The following is a 13,178-nucleotide window of genomic DNA, read 5'->3' as shown; positions in this document are numbered from 1 at the left end:
ACTCCATTGGTAATTTCTTTTTCTGAGCAAAAGCTTTTTAATAGGATGAGATCCCAGTTGTTGATTCTTTGTAGTATTTCCCATGTGATCAGGGTTTTGTTTCCAAAATCTTTGCCTATCATCTATGTCTTCAAGAGTTCTACCTATTCGCTCTTCCAGCAGATTTAGTGTTTCTGTTTTAATAGTTAGATCTTTGATTCATTTCTATTTTAGTTTAATGCATGGTGAGAGACATGGGTCTAATTTTAGTCTCTGGCATGTGGAAAGCCGGTTTTTCCAGCCCCATTTATTAAAGAGACTATCTTTCTTCCAGGGAATGTGCTTGGTCCCTTTGTCAGGGATAAGGTGGTTGAGTGTGTTTGGAGTTGTTTCTGCACCTAATCTGTTCCACTGATCCTCAGGTCTTTGTGTGTGTGTGTGTGTGTGTGTGTGTGTGTGTGTGTGTGTGTATCATGCTGTTTTTAGTCACAGTGGCTTTGTAGAATCATTTCAAGTCAGGGATTGTGATGCCCTGCCTTCCCATTGCTGCTTAGAATTGTTTTTGCTATTCTCTTTTGCTAGGTCTCTTCTGGTTCCAAGTGAATTTTAGGAATGTTTTCTCTAGTTCTGTGAGGTATGCTAGTGGTATTTTGATTGGGATTGAGAAGATCTGATGCCACTACTGATGAAATTCTTTAAGGAAATTGAAAGGGAAGCAATACTTCCAAAGTCATTCCTGGAAGCAAGTATTACCCTGGTATCAAAACCAGAGAAGGACCCAACCAAAAACAAAACAAAACAAAACAAAACAAAACAAAAAAACTCTAGGCTAAATCTCCCTAATGAACATAGTTGCAAAAATCCTCAGTAAGATACTGGCAAACAGAATGTAGCAAATTGTCAAGAAGATTATACACCATGACCAAGTAGGATTCATCCCAGCAATGTAGGTAGGGATGGTTCAACATAAGCAAATCAATAAATGTAATATACCATATTAACAGAGCCAGGGACAAAAATCACATGATCATCTCAACAGATGGAGAAAAAACATTTGACAAAGTCCAACACCCATTTATGATAAAAAAAAACCCTACAGAAAATAGAAATACATGGTCTTTATCTCAGTCTGATAAAAGCTACCTATGACAAACCAACAGCCAGTATCACATTGAATGTTAAAAACTGAAAATTTTCACTCTAAAACTAAGAACAAGACAAGGATGCTCACTATCACCACTCCTATTTAATATAGTTCTGGAAACATTAGCCAGAGCAATTAGGCAAGAAAAAGAAATAAAAGGAATAATGATAGTAAAGAAGAAGTTAAATTATCATTATTCAGATGATATGATATTCTACATGGGAGACCCCAAAAACTACACCACAAGACTCATAGATTTAATAACCAAATTCAGTAGCATAGCTGATACAAAGTCAACACTCAAAAATCAATAGGCTTCCTATATACAAATAACAAATGCACTGAGAGAGAAATTAGAGAAACAACACCCTTCACAATAGCATCAAAAAATTTAAATACTTAGGAATCAATCTAACAAAGGAAGTAAAAGATCTCTACATTGAAAATTATAGTACTCTGAAAAGGGAGATCAAAGAGAATATCAGAAAATGGAAAGACATCCCCTGCTTGTGGGTTAGGAAGAATTAACATAGTAAAAATGGCCACATTGCCAAAATTGCTATATAAATTTAATGCAATCCCAATCAAAATACCATTAGAATATCTTTTCTATCTCTTGGTCAGTCTTACAAGAGGTCTATCATTTTTATTAGCCTTTTCGAAGCCCCAACATTTGACTTTATTCATCTTCTCTACTGTGTTTGCTTTGTTTTATTAATTCTTACTTTTATCTTATTTTCTTTCTTACCTTTCTTGTGTTTATTTTTCTGGGGTTTCTAACTTCATAAATGGATATGTAGCTCTTTAGTACTTCATTTTTATTTTTTATTTTTTTTTGTCTTTTTGAGACAGGGTCTCACTATACAGTTCAGGCTGGCCTTGAACTCACTTTGTAGCCCAGGCTGGCCTCGAGCTTGCAGCGATCCTCCTGCCTCAGCCTCCCAAGTGCTGGGATTACAGGCATGCGCCACCACACCTGGCTAGTACTTCATTTTTGAGACAGCATTTTAGGTCATAAATTTTTTCAGCATTGTTTAACTCTTTCTTTTTTCTTTCTTTCTTTTAATTTTTTTTTTGCTATGTACTTTCATTACTGCTCTATCTCTTTTGCCATACTGGGAGTTGAACCACGTGCTTGCTGGGCAATTACTCTACCATTGAGCTACATCCTTAGCCTTGACCTCCCGGTTATTTAAACAGGTGTTTCATCATTTCTAAGTTTGTAAGGGTTCCTCACCAATTCCCAGCCTAGTCTCTTTGTTGTCAGAGAAGATAGTCTGCATGGTTCCAATACTGTATCACAGGTGTCTGAAAAGATTACGATTGTGTGGGTGTCAGGGAGGGTGTTCTGCCTGTGGTGGTGAGGAAAACCCAGCCCTCAGCTGTGCCAGGTTCTTCTACGGTGGCCGTGACCAGGGGCAGCTCAGCTCTCCCTCACAGTTATCCAGATCTCACCGCTGCTCCTCCAGATCCCCCAGCACATCCCCGATGACCCCCTCTCCCCCTGGGCTGCCCCCAGCCAGTAATGAGCTACTCAAGGGTACTAGTGCAGCCCATTCCTGAGGGGAGGGACACTGCTTAAATGAGTAGCTTTGGTTCGGAGAGGCCCCACCAGCCTGGCTGTGCCGTTCATCGACATTCACTGAGTCCGAGACTCTTCCTGCCCCGTTCTCCTCCCTTCTCCCACTCCTCTCAGATTGGTGCTGTGGTCACGAGCCTCTCCACACTCCTGCTTCTTTCCCTTTATGCTTGACCGGTGATTTTCCCCAGTAAACCTCTGGCACATCCGGGCCCATCTGCTTCCTAAACTGACATAATGTCCTTTAAGTCATTTGCATTAAGTGTGTCGTTCAAACCTGCTAAGTCCTTATTTTTTCCTACTTGCTCCATTTATTCTGCCTGTTACTGCAGTGGCGGTAAACCTGTATCTTACTTGTGTACAAGTAACACGTGTGCCACAGCAGGCTGTTTTTATCATTGAAAGCTCTAAAAGGTTCGCCATCCCTGTGTTACTGGAAAGGGGCACTATGTTCCCGTATGTGTGGAAAAGGTGTGTTCCGCCGTGTTCAGCTATGATTGCCGGTTTTTTCATTGGTGGTGGTGTCTTGGTGCCTTTTGGATGTTGTAATGGAACACTGAGACTGGGTATTTATAATGAACAGAAATGGGCTCACCTTGCAGGTGTGGGGAGAGAGAAGCCGAATTCATCCCTTCATCAGGAACCCACTTCCACGGCAATCACTGCACCCCCCCCATAATGGCATTGTTCTCTCATGACCTGATCTTTAAGGTTCAACTGCTCAGCATTGTCACATGGGGAATTAAGTTTTCAACACGCCAACTTTGGGGAGCACATTCAAACCGTAGCAATTGGTATCAATTTTTGTGTAGTATATTTTGAAAGTTATTGAGTAATTAATTTAAAATCAGCATGTCTTTCTGTTGAACTGAATTTTCCACACTGAGTGAGAGGAACTGTCTTCATCACATACAAAACATGTAGTTATTGTGTACAAGTAACAAAACTTCTTTTATTTTGATATTTTTAATTACAACACAGGTGTGTCCAACCCACAGCTGCATGTTGGACACGCCTGCCTGGTTTGACATCTCAGAGTGACCCTGTTTCTAGTATTTTTTTTTTTTTTTGCCTTATACCTACCTTGCTTAACATTAGCATAGATAAAAGCAGTACACCTTTTCTTAGTACATCTTTTTCTACCCTTGCATTTTTGATTTTGTATACTCCTCTTTTTTGTGTGTCTTTTTGAGACAGGGTTTCATTGTGCAATTCAGGCTGGCCTTGAATTCACTTTGTAGCCAGGCTAGTCTCAAACTCACAATGATCCTCCTGCCTCAACCTCCTGAGTTCAGGGATCACAGGCGTGTGCCACCATGCCGGGCAGACTTTATACACTCTTGTTTAAGACCTGTTTTTTTATGAGCAGTGTATGTTTAGGTCTTTCAAAAATTAATTCTGACAAGCTTTGTATGTTAGGTAGAACATTTAATTCATTTGTATTTGTCATAATTATTAACATTTCTGGACTTACAACTATTGTGTTTTCATTTTATTTTAATTTTCCCACACGTTTCATTCTTTCTGTATCTCTTTGCCTTCTTTTGAATTGATTGGTTGTTTTTTCTAGTTCCATTTTCTTCCCCTGTACTGGCTGAAGAACTGTTTCTATTCTGTAAGTGATTTTTCTAGAAATAGCAACAAATAACTCACCAAAATCAAAGCTACTTAATAATTTCACCTTTCTTTTGAAAAATATAAAAACCTCACAACTTCCATTTATCCTTTCCCAACTTATACACTATTTCTGTTGTGCATTTAGGTGCATCATTTTTCTTTTAAAATCTTACAAGCCTATTACTATTGTTGCTTTATACACTCAGTATTTCACCTATTTTTCCACTTTTTGTGTGCTTTATTCCCTCTTGTTCCTTATACCTTCCACTTGGATTAATGTTTTTCTTCTGCAAGAGCTGAAGGTTTGTTAGTACCAAGTTTTCCTTTGCCTGAAAATGATTTTTCCCTCCTTATTATAGATATATATAATTGAAAATCACAGTCATTTTCTCTCTGCATACTGAGGGTATCATATATTGTCTTTTGATTTCAACTATAGCTAATGAGTATTAAGTTGTCAATAATTCCTTTAGAGATAGTGTCTTTTCTTTCTCAGTGTTCTTAAGATACCCTCTTTGTCTTTCGTGTTTCACAATTTCTTTATGATGGAGATACATAGATAGAAGATACAGATATAGATATTATTATAAATCTACCCACTGCATTCTTGTCTTTTTTCTTTTTGTCTTTTCATTCTTGTCTTTTCTCTCTATGTAGTTCAAGCTGGCCTTGAACTCACTATTCGAGCCCAGGCTGGACTCGAACTCGGGTCAACCCTCTCACCTCGGCCTCCCGAGTGCTGGGACACAGGCGTGCACTAGCACACCCGGTAAAATTCAACTGGATTTTATATTTACTTTATACCTACTGATTTTGCCACATTCTTTCCTTTCAGTTCTTTTGGTTCTTTCTCCAAAACCACCAAGTCATTTTTTATAGTTTCTTTTTCTTGCATGTGTTTTCATGAGGACATTTTGTTTTTAGTAAACATATGAACAATGGAAACTTTCTTATCTTCCTCTTATTATTTCAGGATCTGATGTCTTGTAGGTTTGGCCCAGCTCTGCACTGGTTCTTGTTTTGAGCTGGTGCCTTATCCCACGGGGTGCTTAGTTAACGTGTCTCCCACTCCTTTCCTGTAAGCGGTCGTTCTCCTTGCTCTTTCACAGTGTGCGTGACGGGGGTAGTGGATGGGGACGGGACATGGATGGACTCCGAGGCCGGGGTAGATCCAGCTTCCTCACTGAGGACCCACTTTTCTTCTTCCGAGTTCCAAGGCCTTCCTATGTCTGAACACGCCCTCCCTTCACCTGGGGCGCCCAGGCCTCCCAGAGGGTGGAGTTTTTGCCATAAACCATGTGATGCACAGCGTGTGGTTGAGTGTTTTATGGCACATGTGTCTACACAAGACACACAGACACACCTTCTGCTCACTGTGCAGGCTGCAAGGCCTCCTGGCAGTGGGGGGTGTTTCTGTGTTCAGCCTCCACTGAGGGCATAGCCTTGGGAGACTTCCACCCTGACCTCCTCGTCGGGCACACTCCAAGCCCTGCCGCCTTTCTCACCATTCCGGTGAGGCCGTGAATGCCTGAGCTCAGGTCCGCCAGCTTTGGCGGTCGCTCTCCGTATATCTGCACGCCCGCCTGTCTCTGCCTAAGAATTCTGCACTGACTGCTTCTGCATTGGTACTCTTAAGAAATTATTCTTAATCCTGAATTAAGTTGTTCTCCACAAGTGTATCGATTCATTTGCCATGTTTTCAGAAATGAAAATCAGCTTTACAAAGAACGTCTGTTTTCTGATTCAACAGCTTTCATTTATATAGAGCAAAATAGAATATCCATGGAAAATTCACTGCAGTTTCCTAGACTAATCACACTGTGTATGTAAAAAGTGCTTCTAATTTTTCAAATAGCTTTCACATGTATGTGTGGTTCTCAAGGAGGTGGGTCCCGCCCTTCCAGGGGGTTTGAAAATTCAAAGGAATTGTTTGGTTGTCGTTGCAGACAGGGGCCATTATGAATATTTAGGGGGAGTCAAAGCTGTAGTGCATTGGACAGTTCTCCCCAACAATAATTGCCCAGAGCTGGGTGTGGTGGTGCACACCTGTAATTCCAGGTTCTGGGGAGGCTGAGGCAGGAGGATCACAAGTTCACAGCCAGGTTAGACAGTTTAGTAAAAACTTATTCCAAAAATTTAAAAAGCCAGCCTAGGGATTACCTCAGTAGGCACTGGATTCAAAACAAACAAGCAAAACAAGTAACTGTCCTATGTCTTATATGAGTTTTGAATGTACTTCAAGATAATCACGTATCATAGCATGGAAGATTGTTTTAATGCTTCACTTCTTAATAAGGCTCAGCTTATTTGTGAGAATATCTCCTAAAGTTCCTCAACCATAATAATCTTTCATACATCTTGGTAGATAATTCTTACTTCCACTAAGATGAGATCCCTCTGAACATGCACATGCCCCTTATCCCAGCTGCTTGGGAGGCTGAGACAGGAGGATTGTAAAATCAAGGCCAGTCTGGCTGAGACCCTGTCTAAAATAAATAAACACATTTTTCAAAAGGCTGGGGCTGTTGCTCAGTGGTAGAGCACTTGCCTAGCAGGCAGGAGACTCTGGGTTCCATCCCCAGTACCGTGGGAGTTGCGGGGGGGAGGATGTATCCATCTGTTTCTTGCAAATAAGTCCTGTTTGTTATGATTTATCCTAACTTTGGTCTAATTATGGTGAACATCTGTATTTCTGCTCCTGGGTTCTCTTACATTCCAGATCCAGACTGATATGTTCATTATAGCTGGTTGCTGTCGTCTTCCTCCCATCCCTGTGTCCTCTAGTAGAATCATGCCAGGGCATTCATAAATTGAAATACAAATTTGCATATATTTAGTTATCCTTGAGAGTATACACTGAACACCATTTTAGTTTTTTTCCTGGAGGAATTATATTTGTAGGCATATTATCTATCAATTTCATTTCAGTACAGCAGAAAAGGCCATTAGGAAAGATTTGGTCAGAAATTAGGTTTGTCTCCAGGGTCTGATAGGGGTAAGGATGCAGACATACATGTTCTGGAAAGAGAAAGAAAATGTCTGTGAATAATTTTAATAGGAAAATATTTGTGATGTAAAGTTAGGTGAAATAAAAGTAGGAGTCAAAATATGGTGGCAGTAATATGCAGTATGGTCTTGATACTGTTTAAAAAATGAATAGGAAGGCTGGGCATGGTGGTGCACACCTGTAATCCCAGCACTTGGGAGGCTGAGACAAGAGGGTTGCTACAGGTTCAAGGTTATAGTGAGTTCAAGGCTAGCCTGAACTAGAGAGCAAGACCTTGTCTCCAAAAAACAAACAAACAAAAGAGCAAACAGGAGCAAGTCCTGAAATACAAATGCAGGTTCTGGATGATATGCTTCACGGACATGAAAATTAAGCTCCTCCTATTGACTGTTCAGCAGTAGAGCTGAGATCTGAACCCCATTCCAAAATCTGCATTTTTTCCTACATTAGGAATTCATAGCCTTCCTCAAGGGCCCATATAGTAAATATTTTTGTCTTTGAGCACCATGTGGCCTTTATCCCAACTACTCAATGTGGTGTTAAGGCAGATCAGCCATAGATAATATGTAACCAAATATGTGTGATTGTGTTCCAATAAAACTTTATTGACAAAAACAAGTGTTGGGCTACATTTCTGGAGCTATGGTTTGCACGCTGCTGCTCTATATGATGCTGTCATTCAAGGTACTCAGGACAGACATAAAGCCAACCAGAGACCAGGAAAAAAAAATATCATGCTTAATTGTAATTCTCTCTGTTATACTTCTTAGTATTTGTCTATTTCTCCAATTCTCTAGCATATACTATTACTTTGTGTATGAGTATGTATTTGTTTTTACAACTCCTTTATTCATTTTCGGGGTGGAAGAGTATTCCATTACACAAGTACATGGTCCCAAACTGAGAGGACACCAAGGCTGTGTTGTGAAACGTCTTGTGGTCAGTCCTTACAAGGGAATAGATTTAACACAGGACGCATAACTCACAGGATTATTTCATAATATTCACCCAAAGAGTCAAATGTAGAAGAATGCTGGAGATCTGTCCACACACTAGTACCTGAAGAATCCAGATGAGGGCTTAGATCCCATGGGAATGTCCTGCACGAATCCAGCTGAAGACCTAGAGCCCACGACAGTGTCTCATGCAAGTCTGTATCAAAGATCTGCACTGGGAAGGCCCAAAGGTCAATGGTGGAAGCAAGAAGATCTGTGCCAGTGGAATGAAGGATCTGTGCCAGCATGCTGAGGGATCTGTACTACAGCCAGGAAGTGATGCTCAACGTAAGGACCAGAGCTCCCCTGAAGAGAACTGATGGCACCAGAGCCATCCTCAGTGACTGGAGGATCTGAGCTCTTCCGACACTGAGAGCAGCTAAGTGCATAGCAGGAAAGCCAGCGTGACAAGCTTCTGCAGGAGAATCAACAGCACCATCTTCCCCACCAGTTCTGCTTTTATGCTGTTGGCAATGGTCCTCGGGTGGGCCTTCCACACCCAGCACCACGCTGATTCAGTTCAGCTGGGCGTTACAAGTGGACCCTAAGTTAATCCACAAGTCTCCCCCACATCTGTATTCCCAGCCACCTACATACCCCTCCCCGCAGGCAGCCAGTTATTCTGTTCTCCTGGTGTTCCAAAGATCTGCGAGCCACACGCAGCGCAGTTGGTGGGGCCACCGTGTTGCACACTGCACAACTCCCAGGGACAGCATTTATACTGCGCTCCTGGGGTGCCCCTGACATAGAATACAATGGGATCATGCTGCCCGGAGTTGTGCAGCATATGCCCGAAGTGTGTGTGTGTGAGAGAGACAGAGAGACAGAGAGACAGAGAGACAGAGAGAGAGAGAGAGAGAGAGAGAGAGAGAGAGAGAGAGAGAGAGAGAAAGAGAGAGAGAAGGAGGGACTGACTAGACACTAGCAAATACATAGAGATATAAAATGGGATGAAGCTGTGTGTGATGGGGCACTTCTGCAATCTGAGCACTCTGGGAGGCTGAGGCAGGAAGATTTCAAGTTTGAGTCCAGCCTGAGAAGCTTATCCACCTAATGAGACCCTGTCTCAAAATTTAAAAACATGAGGATATAGTTTAGTGAAAAGGCCATGGGCTTCAATGTCCAGTACTACACACACACACACACAAATCCTCTGCAGCTTGATTGTGTGTGTGTGTGTGTGTGTGTGTGACAAAAATCATGTTGTACAGTTCATTCCACTTCGTGTTCATCTCAGCTGTTTCTTGCTCTTTCTGTCTAAGCACTCACTCCTTCATCCAGTGTCTCCGGCCACTGTGTTGGGCTGTGCAGCAGGCGTGGCGGGTGAGGTCCCGGCGGGTGTGGACAGGACTGGGAAGCAGGCGAGCAGCAGGACACAGAAGTTTCAGAGAGTGAAAAGGGCTGGGAAGAAGTACACAACAGGATGATGAGGCGGAAAATGACTTGGGAACAGGTGAGGAATGTTTTAGGTTTTGTTGTGAAGCTTCCCTCCCCCTCCCCCCGACGTTATGGACAATTGTTAAAGGCAGGAAGAAACTTGCCTTCGTCAACAGTCCACCTAGTGATTTAAATAATCACCTCTTTACTAGTCTCGCCTCTCTTCCCAGTTGATATTTTAATGTTGGGTTTTCTTAAAATAGAGCTACCCTTTGGAAGAGAATTACAGACATTTAAGGTTCATTTATTCAGGGGATACTTGTTGATCCACCCAGAACTGGTATTGTTGGAGGTGTCAGAGGCCCAGTGACAAACACCATAGATGAGATTCTGCTTGTGGGGGTAGAAGCGGGGAGACACCTCCAGATAATTCTCCAGGCAAGAAATAAATAAAGATAACTTCAGATGCCGTTGATGCTGTGCAGGAAATAAATAGACAAATTAGAAAGTAATAGAGGGCCAGAAAGACCTTGGTCTTGGGAGGCTGAGGCAGGAGAATGGCAAGTTTGAGCCAGCCTGGAAACTTAGCAAGACCTTGTCTCAAAAATAAAATTTAAAACCCTGGCGATATATAGTTCCCTGGGAGGGTGCTTAACTAGCACACAGGAAGCCTCCAGGTCAATCTCCAGCAGTGAAAAAAGAGAAAAAGCCTTGGGTCTGGCGGTTGTGGGGACAGACTGGGAATTCGACAAGGTGCTCAGGACGGAGACGGATGGGATTAAGGGGCTGGGCTGGTCTCTGCCACTTGTTTTCGGTCCCTTCTTTTGCTCTGGTTACCTGTTAGGTAAAGGGTGAGTTTCCAGCATCTGCAAGTGACCCAGATGCCTTTACCAACCTGCTCAGCACCCACCCACCCCCACAAAGGAAGGAGGAAAAGAAGCCAAGCCCAGAGCTTGCACGCCTGCGTTCTCCACAATCATGCCTCTGTATTACAGCTCTTGTCATCTTACATTAGACATGAATAACTAATCAACCAAACACAAGCCCACTGATGAAAAAACGCGTGTTGGATCTGGAATGTGAGCAGGGTAAAGAGTAATATTAATTTCACCGGTAAGTAACAAAATGCGAGCAAACACTGGGGATGCTAAGACAAGCGTGGTGCTTGGGGATACTTCTGGGAGAAGAACCACCCAGGAATGGGGGAGGGGAGGAAAAGGAGGAGCTTGGCCATCGTTGGGCGTATGGCGGACGCCCTTCTGTCTTCCAGTCTTCATAGGTGACTATAGGGAACATCATACTGGGTCAGCCCAGCCGGCCAGGAAACCCCATCCGTCTGCCCCACCCGGGTGAACAATTCGTACTGCCATCTCCCGCTATCCCCTAGCAGACAGCGAGTCACCAACCAACACCAAGGTGGGTTCCAGCAAAATATTTTCCTTCTTCAACTCTCACCACGCTGTGTAGTAAGTTTCTGTCTTCGTCATGTTCCCAAAAGGTCTCTCCTGACCGCGACAAATGCAACCCTAATCGCCACATCTGTGAATAGTCTAGAAATGTCTTCGCCTGCCTCTTTCTCCTCCTTTGCTGCTTCTTGATGGTGTCTGACACCGTGGAGACCCTTCAGCTGTCTTTTGTGACCTTGAGCTTTCCTGGTTCTAATCTTTTCTCCTTCGTAGCTCTTCTTTCCCGCCCTCTGGTCATTCCTTTTCTTCCTTCTGCCCTTGAATGCATGTACCCTACAAGGACTCAGTTTTTTCTCTTTTGTCACTCTTCCCTTATAACAAATTAATTGCATCTCATCTCAAATCAATGTGTGTATCTCTCTCACCACATGTCACATTGTCCGCAAAGTACCGGTTTATGGGCCTGTCTGCCCTACTAGATCGCGGGCTCCTCAGAGAGAGACCGCTGGACTCTCTTCGTGCCCCTGGTCTAGCACAGAGCTTCCCTCTGCACACGCTCAGTCCACGCTGGCCCAGATGAATGGACTCCTCTCACACAATGCTTGGAGGAGTCTGGGTAGAGTATTACCCCGTGTATGGAGAGAGGACCCCAAAGCTCGAGGTTAAGTAAACACCGGGAATGCGCTTCCTGGTACTGGCTGCGGAGGCTCCATGGCTTTGGTGCAATAGTCATTCTGATACTGCCAATTGTAAGAGGATTGTAAAGCTCATCACTATGCTGCCTACATACCGACGTCCAATCCTTTTCATGCTCATCTGAACAGGCTTGAATTTGCCAGCACTGCTCTTAAAATATAGCCCGCAGGACCGAGCATAAAGCTGCATGCGGCCTGACCCGCCAGCACGCACTGGGATTATTGCTTCCCTCCTTCCACACGCTGCTGTGCTATTAATAGAGCTGAAGATTGCATTAGGGTTCTCAACAGCCTCCTCGCGCTGGAGGTTCACATCAAGCTTGCGATCAGCTAACCCCCCGGGTCTTCCTCGTGAGCGCCTTCTGTCAGGCCACGGCTCCCCATCAGCCCCTTGGGCAATTGATTTTTTGAATGCTCATGATTATCTGTGACCCAGCCTAGTAGAGACAAACCAGGTCTTGCCCTCCTTTCTCACGTGGTGTTTGCTGAGTGGGTGACGGGTCCTTGGGGGGGTCTGTTCAGAGCCCAGAGGCATGGCCAGCCACTGTCGTGGGGGCCTCCGACATCGTCAGACCCACAGGAGTAAGAGGACGGTGACAAAATTAATTTTCTGGTTCACTTCAAATTCTTTTCATGTTCATTCCTACTCCTCTAAAGGGATGGTCCTAGCTTCACCTCGCTCTAATTCTCAGTGTCGAGACACGGATCCTCTCGTGCCTCTTGCCCCTGGACAGGGCCACACTTTATTTCTCATGCTCTCTGGAAGCCGCATTATTTTTAGCATGAATGTCTCGTTCGGCAAGTTGCGCTGCAGTCTCTCCTTTACCGTCCCCCATCTAATACTTGTTTTCCTTTCCTTCCTCCCCTCCATTCCATGTATTCCGCACCACGTTCGGCTAAATGGATTCGATTTTGTCCTATTTGAATTCTCTCTTCAGAGAGCACGGCGCTTTCTTCTTCTCCTTTCTTTTAGTTTTCTCAGCCACTTGGAATTAGCTGACTGGTGATTGCACAAATCGCAGCATGGGCCGCTGTGGTGGGCGGCGGTGTTCAGGCCCGGAAACCTCTGCGTCTGTGAGCCTTTGGTCTGGGACTCTAGCAGGGGGCTGCACTGCGGACCCACCCTCTCTGCTCTGCCAGTAGAGGGAACCACAACGTAATAAAGCGTTCCTTCTGTTCACCAGACGAGGGCGCTCGGGCCCATGGTCCTCCAAGGTGGGAATCGCTGCTACAACACGGTTGCGATGGGGCTTGGCCCCTGCAGACCCAAACATGGCATGCGCTGACACTCTAGCCATGCCCTTCAGGGGTGCTCTGGCCACCTCCTACCCTGTGTGAATAGTGAAAAGAGAAGAAATCTTTTATTTATTTATTTATTT

The 13,178-nt window shown here is 43.9% G+C and overlaps 1 protein-coding gene across 2 annotated transcripts in view; it reads left to right on the top strand.

Moving 5' to 3' along the window:
- Msi2 (musashi RNA-binding protein 2) overlaps positions 1-13,178 on the top strand; it is a 426,832-nt gene that overhangs the window by 33,234 nt on the left and 380,420 nt on the right. The window contains exons 2-4 of one of the 2 annotated variants that reach the window (XM_013519250.1): positions 9,584-9,774; positions 10,694-10,811; positions 10,978-11,114. The gene's annotated coding sequence lies outside the window, so the exon portion shown is untranslated. Of the gene's footprint in view, positions 1-9,583; positions 9,775-10,693; positions 10,812-10,968; positions 11,115-13,178 lie in introns of both variants that reach the window. The other variant, XM_013519251.1, reaches the window with a different exon arrangement.

Source organism: Chinchilla lanigera, unplaced genomic scaffold, assembly GCF_000276665.1.
Source record: "Chinchilla lanigera isolate Chin_1 unplaced genomic scaffold, ChiLan1.0 scaffold00050, whole genome shotgun sequence".
NCBI classification, from domain to species: Eukaryota; Metazoa; Chordata; class Mammalia; order Rodentia; family Chinchillidae; genus Chinchilla; species Chinchilla lanigera.
This window is presented reverse-complemented; position numbering and strand designations above follow the sequence as displayed.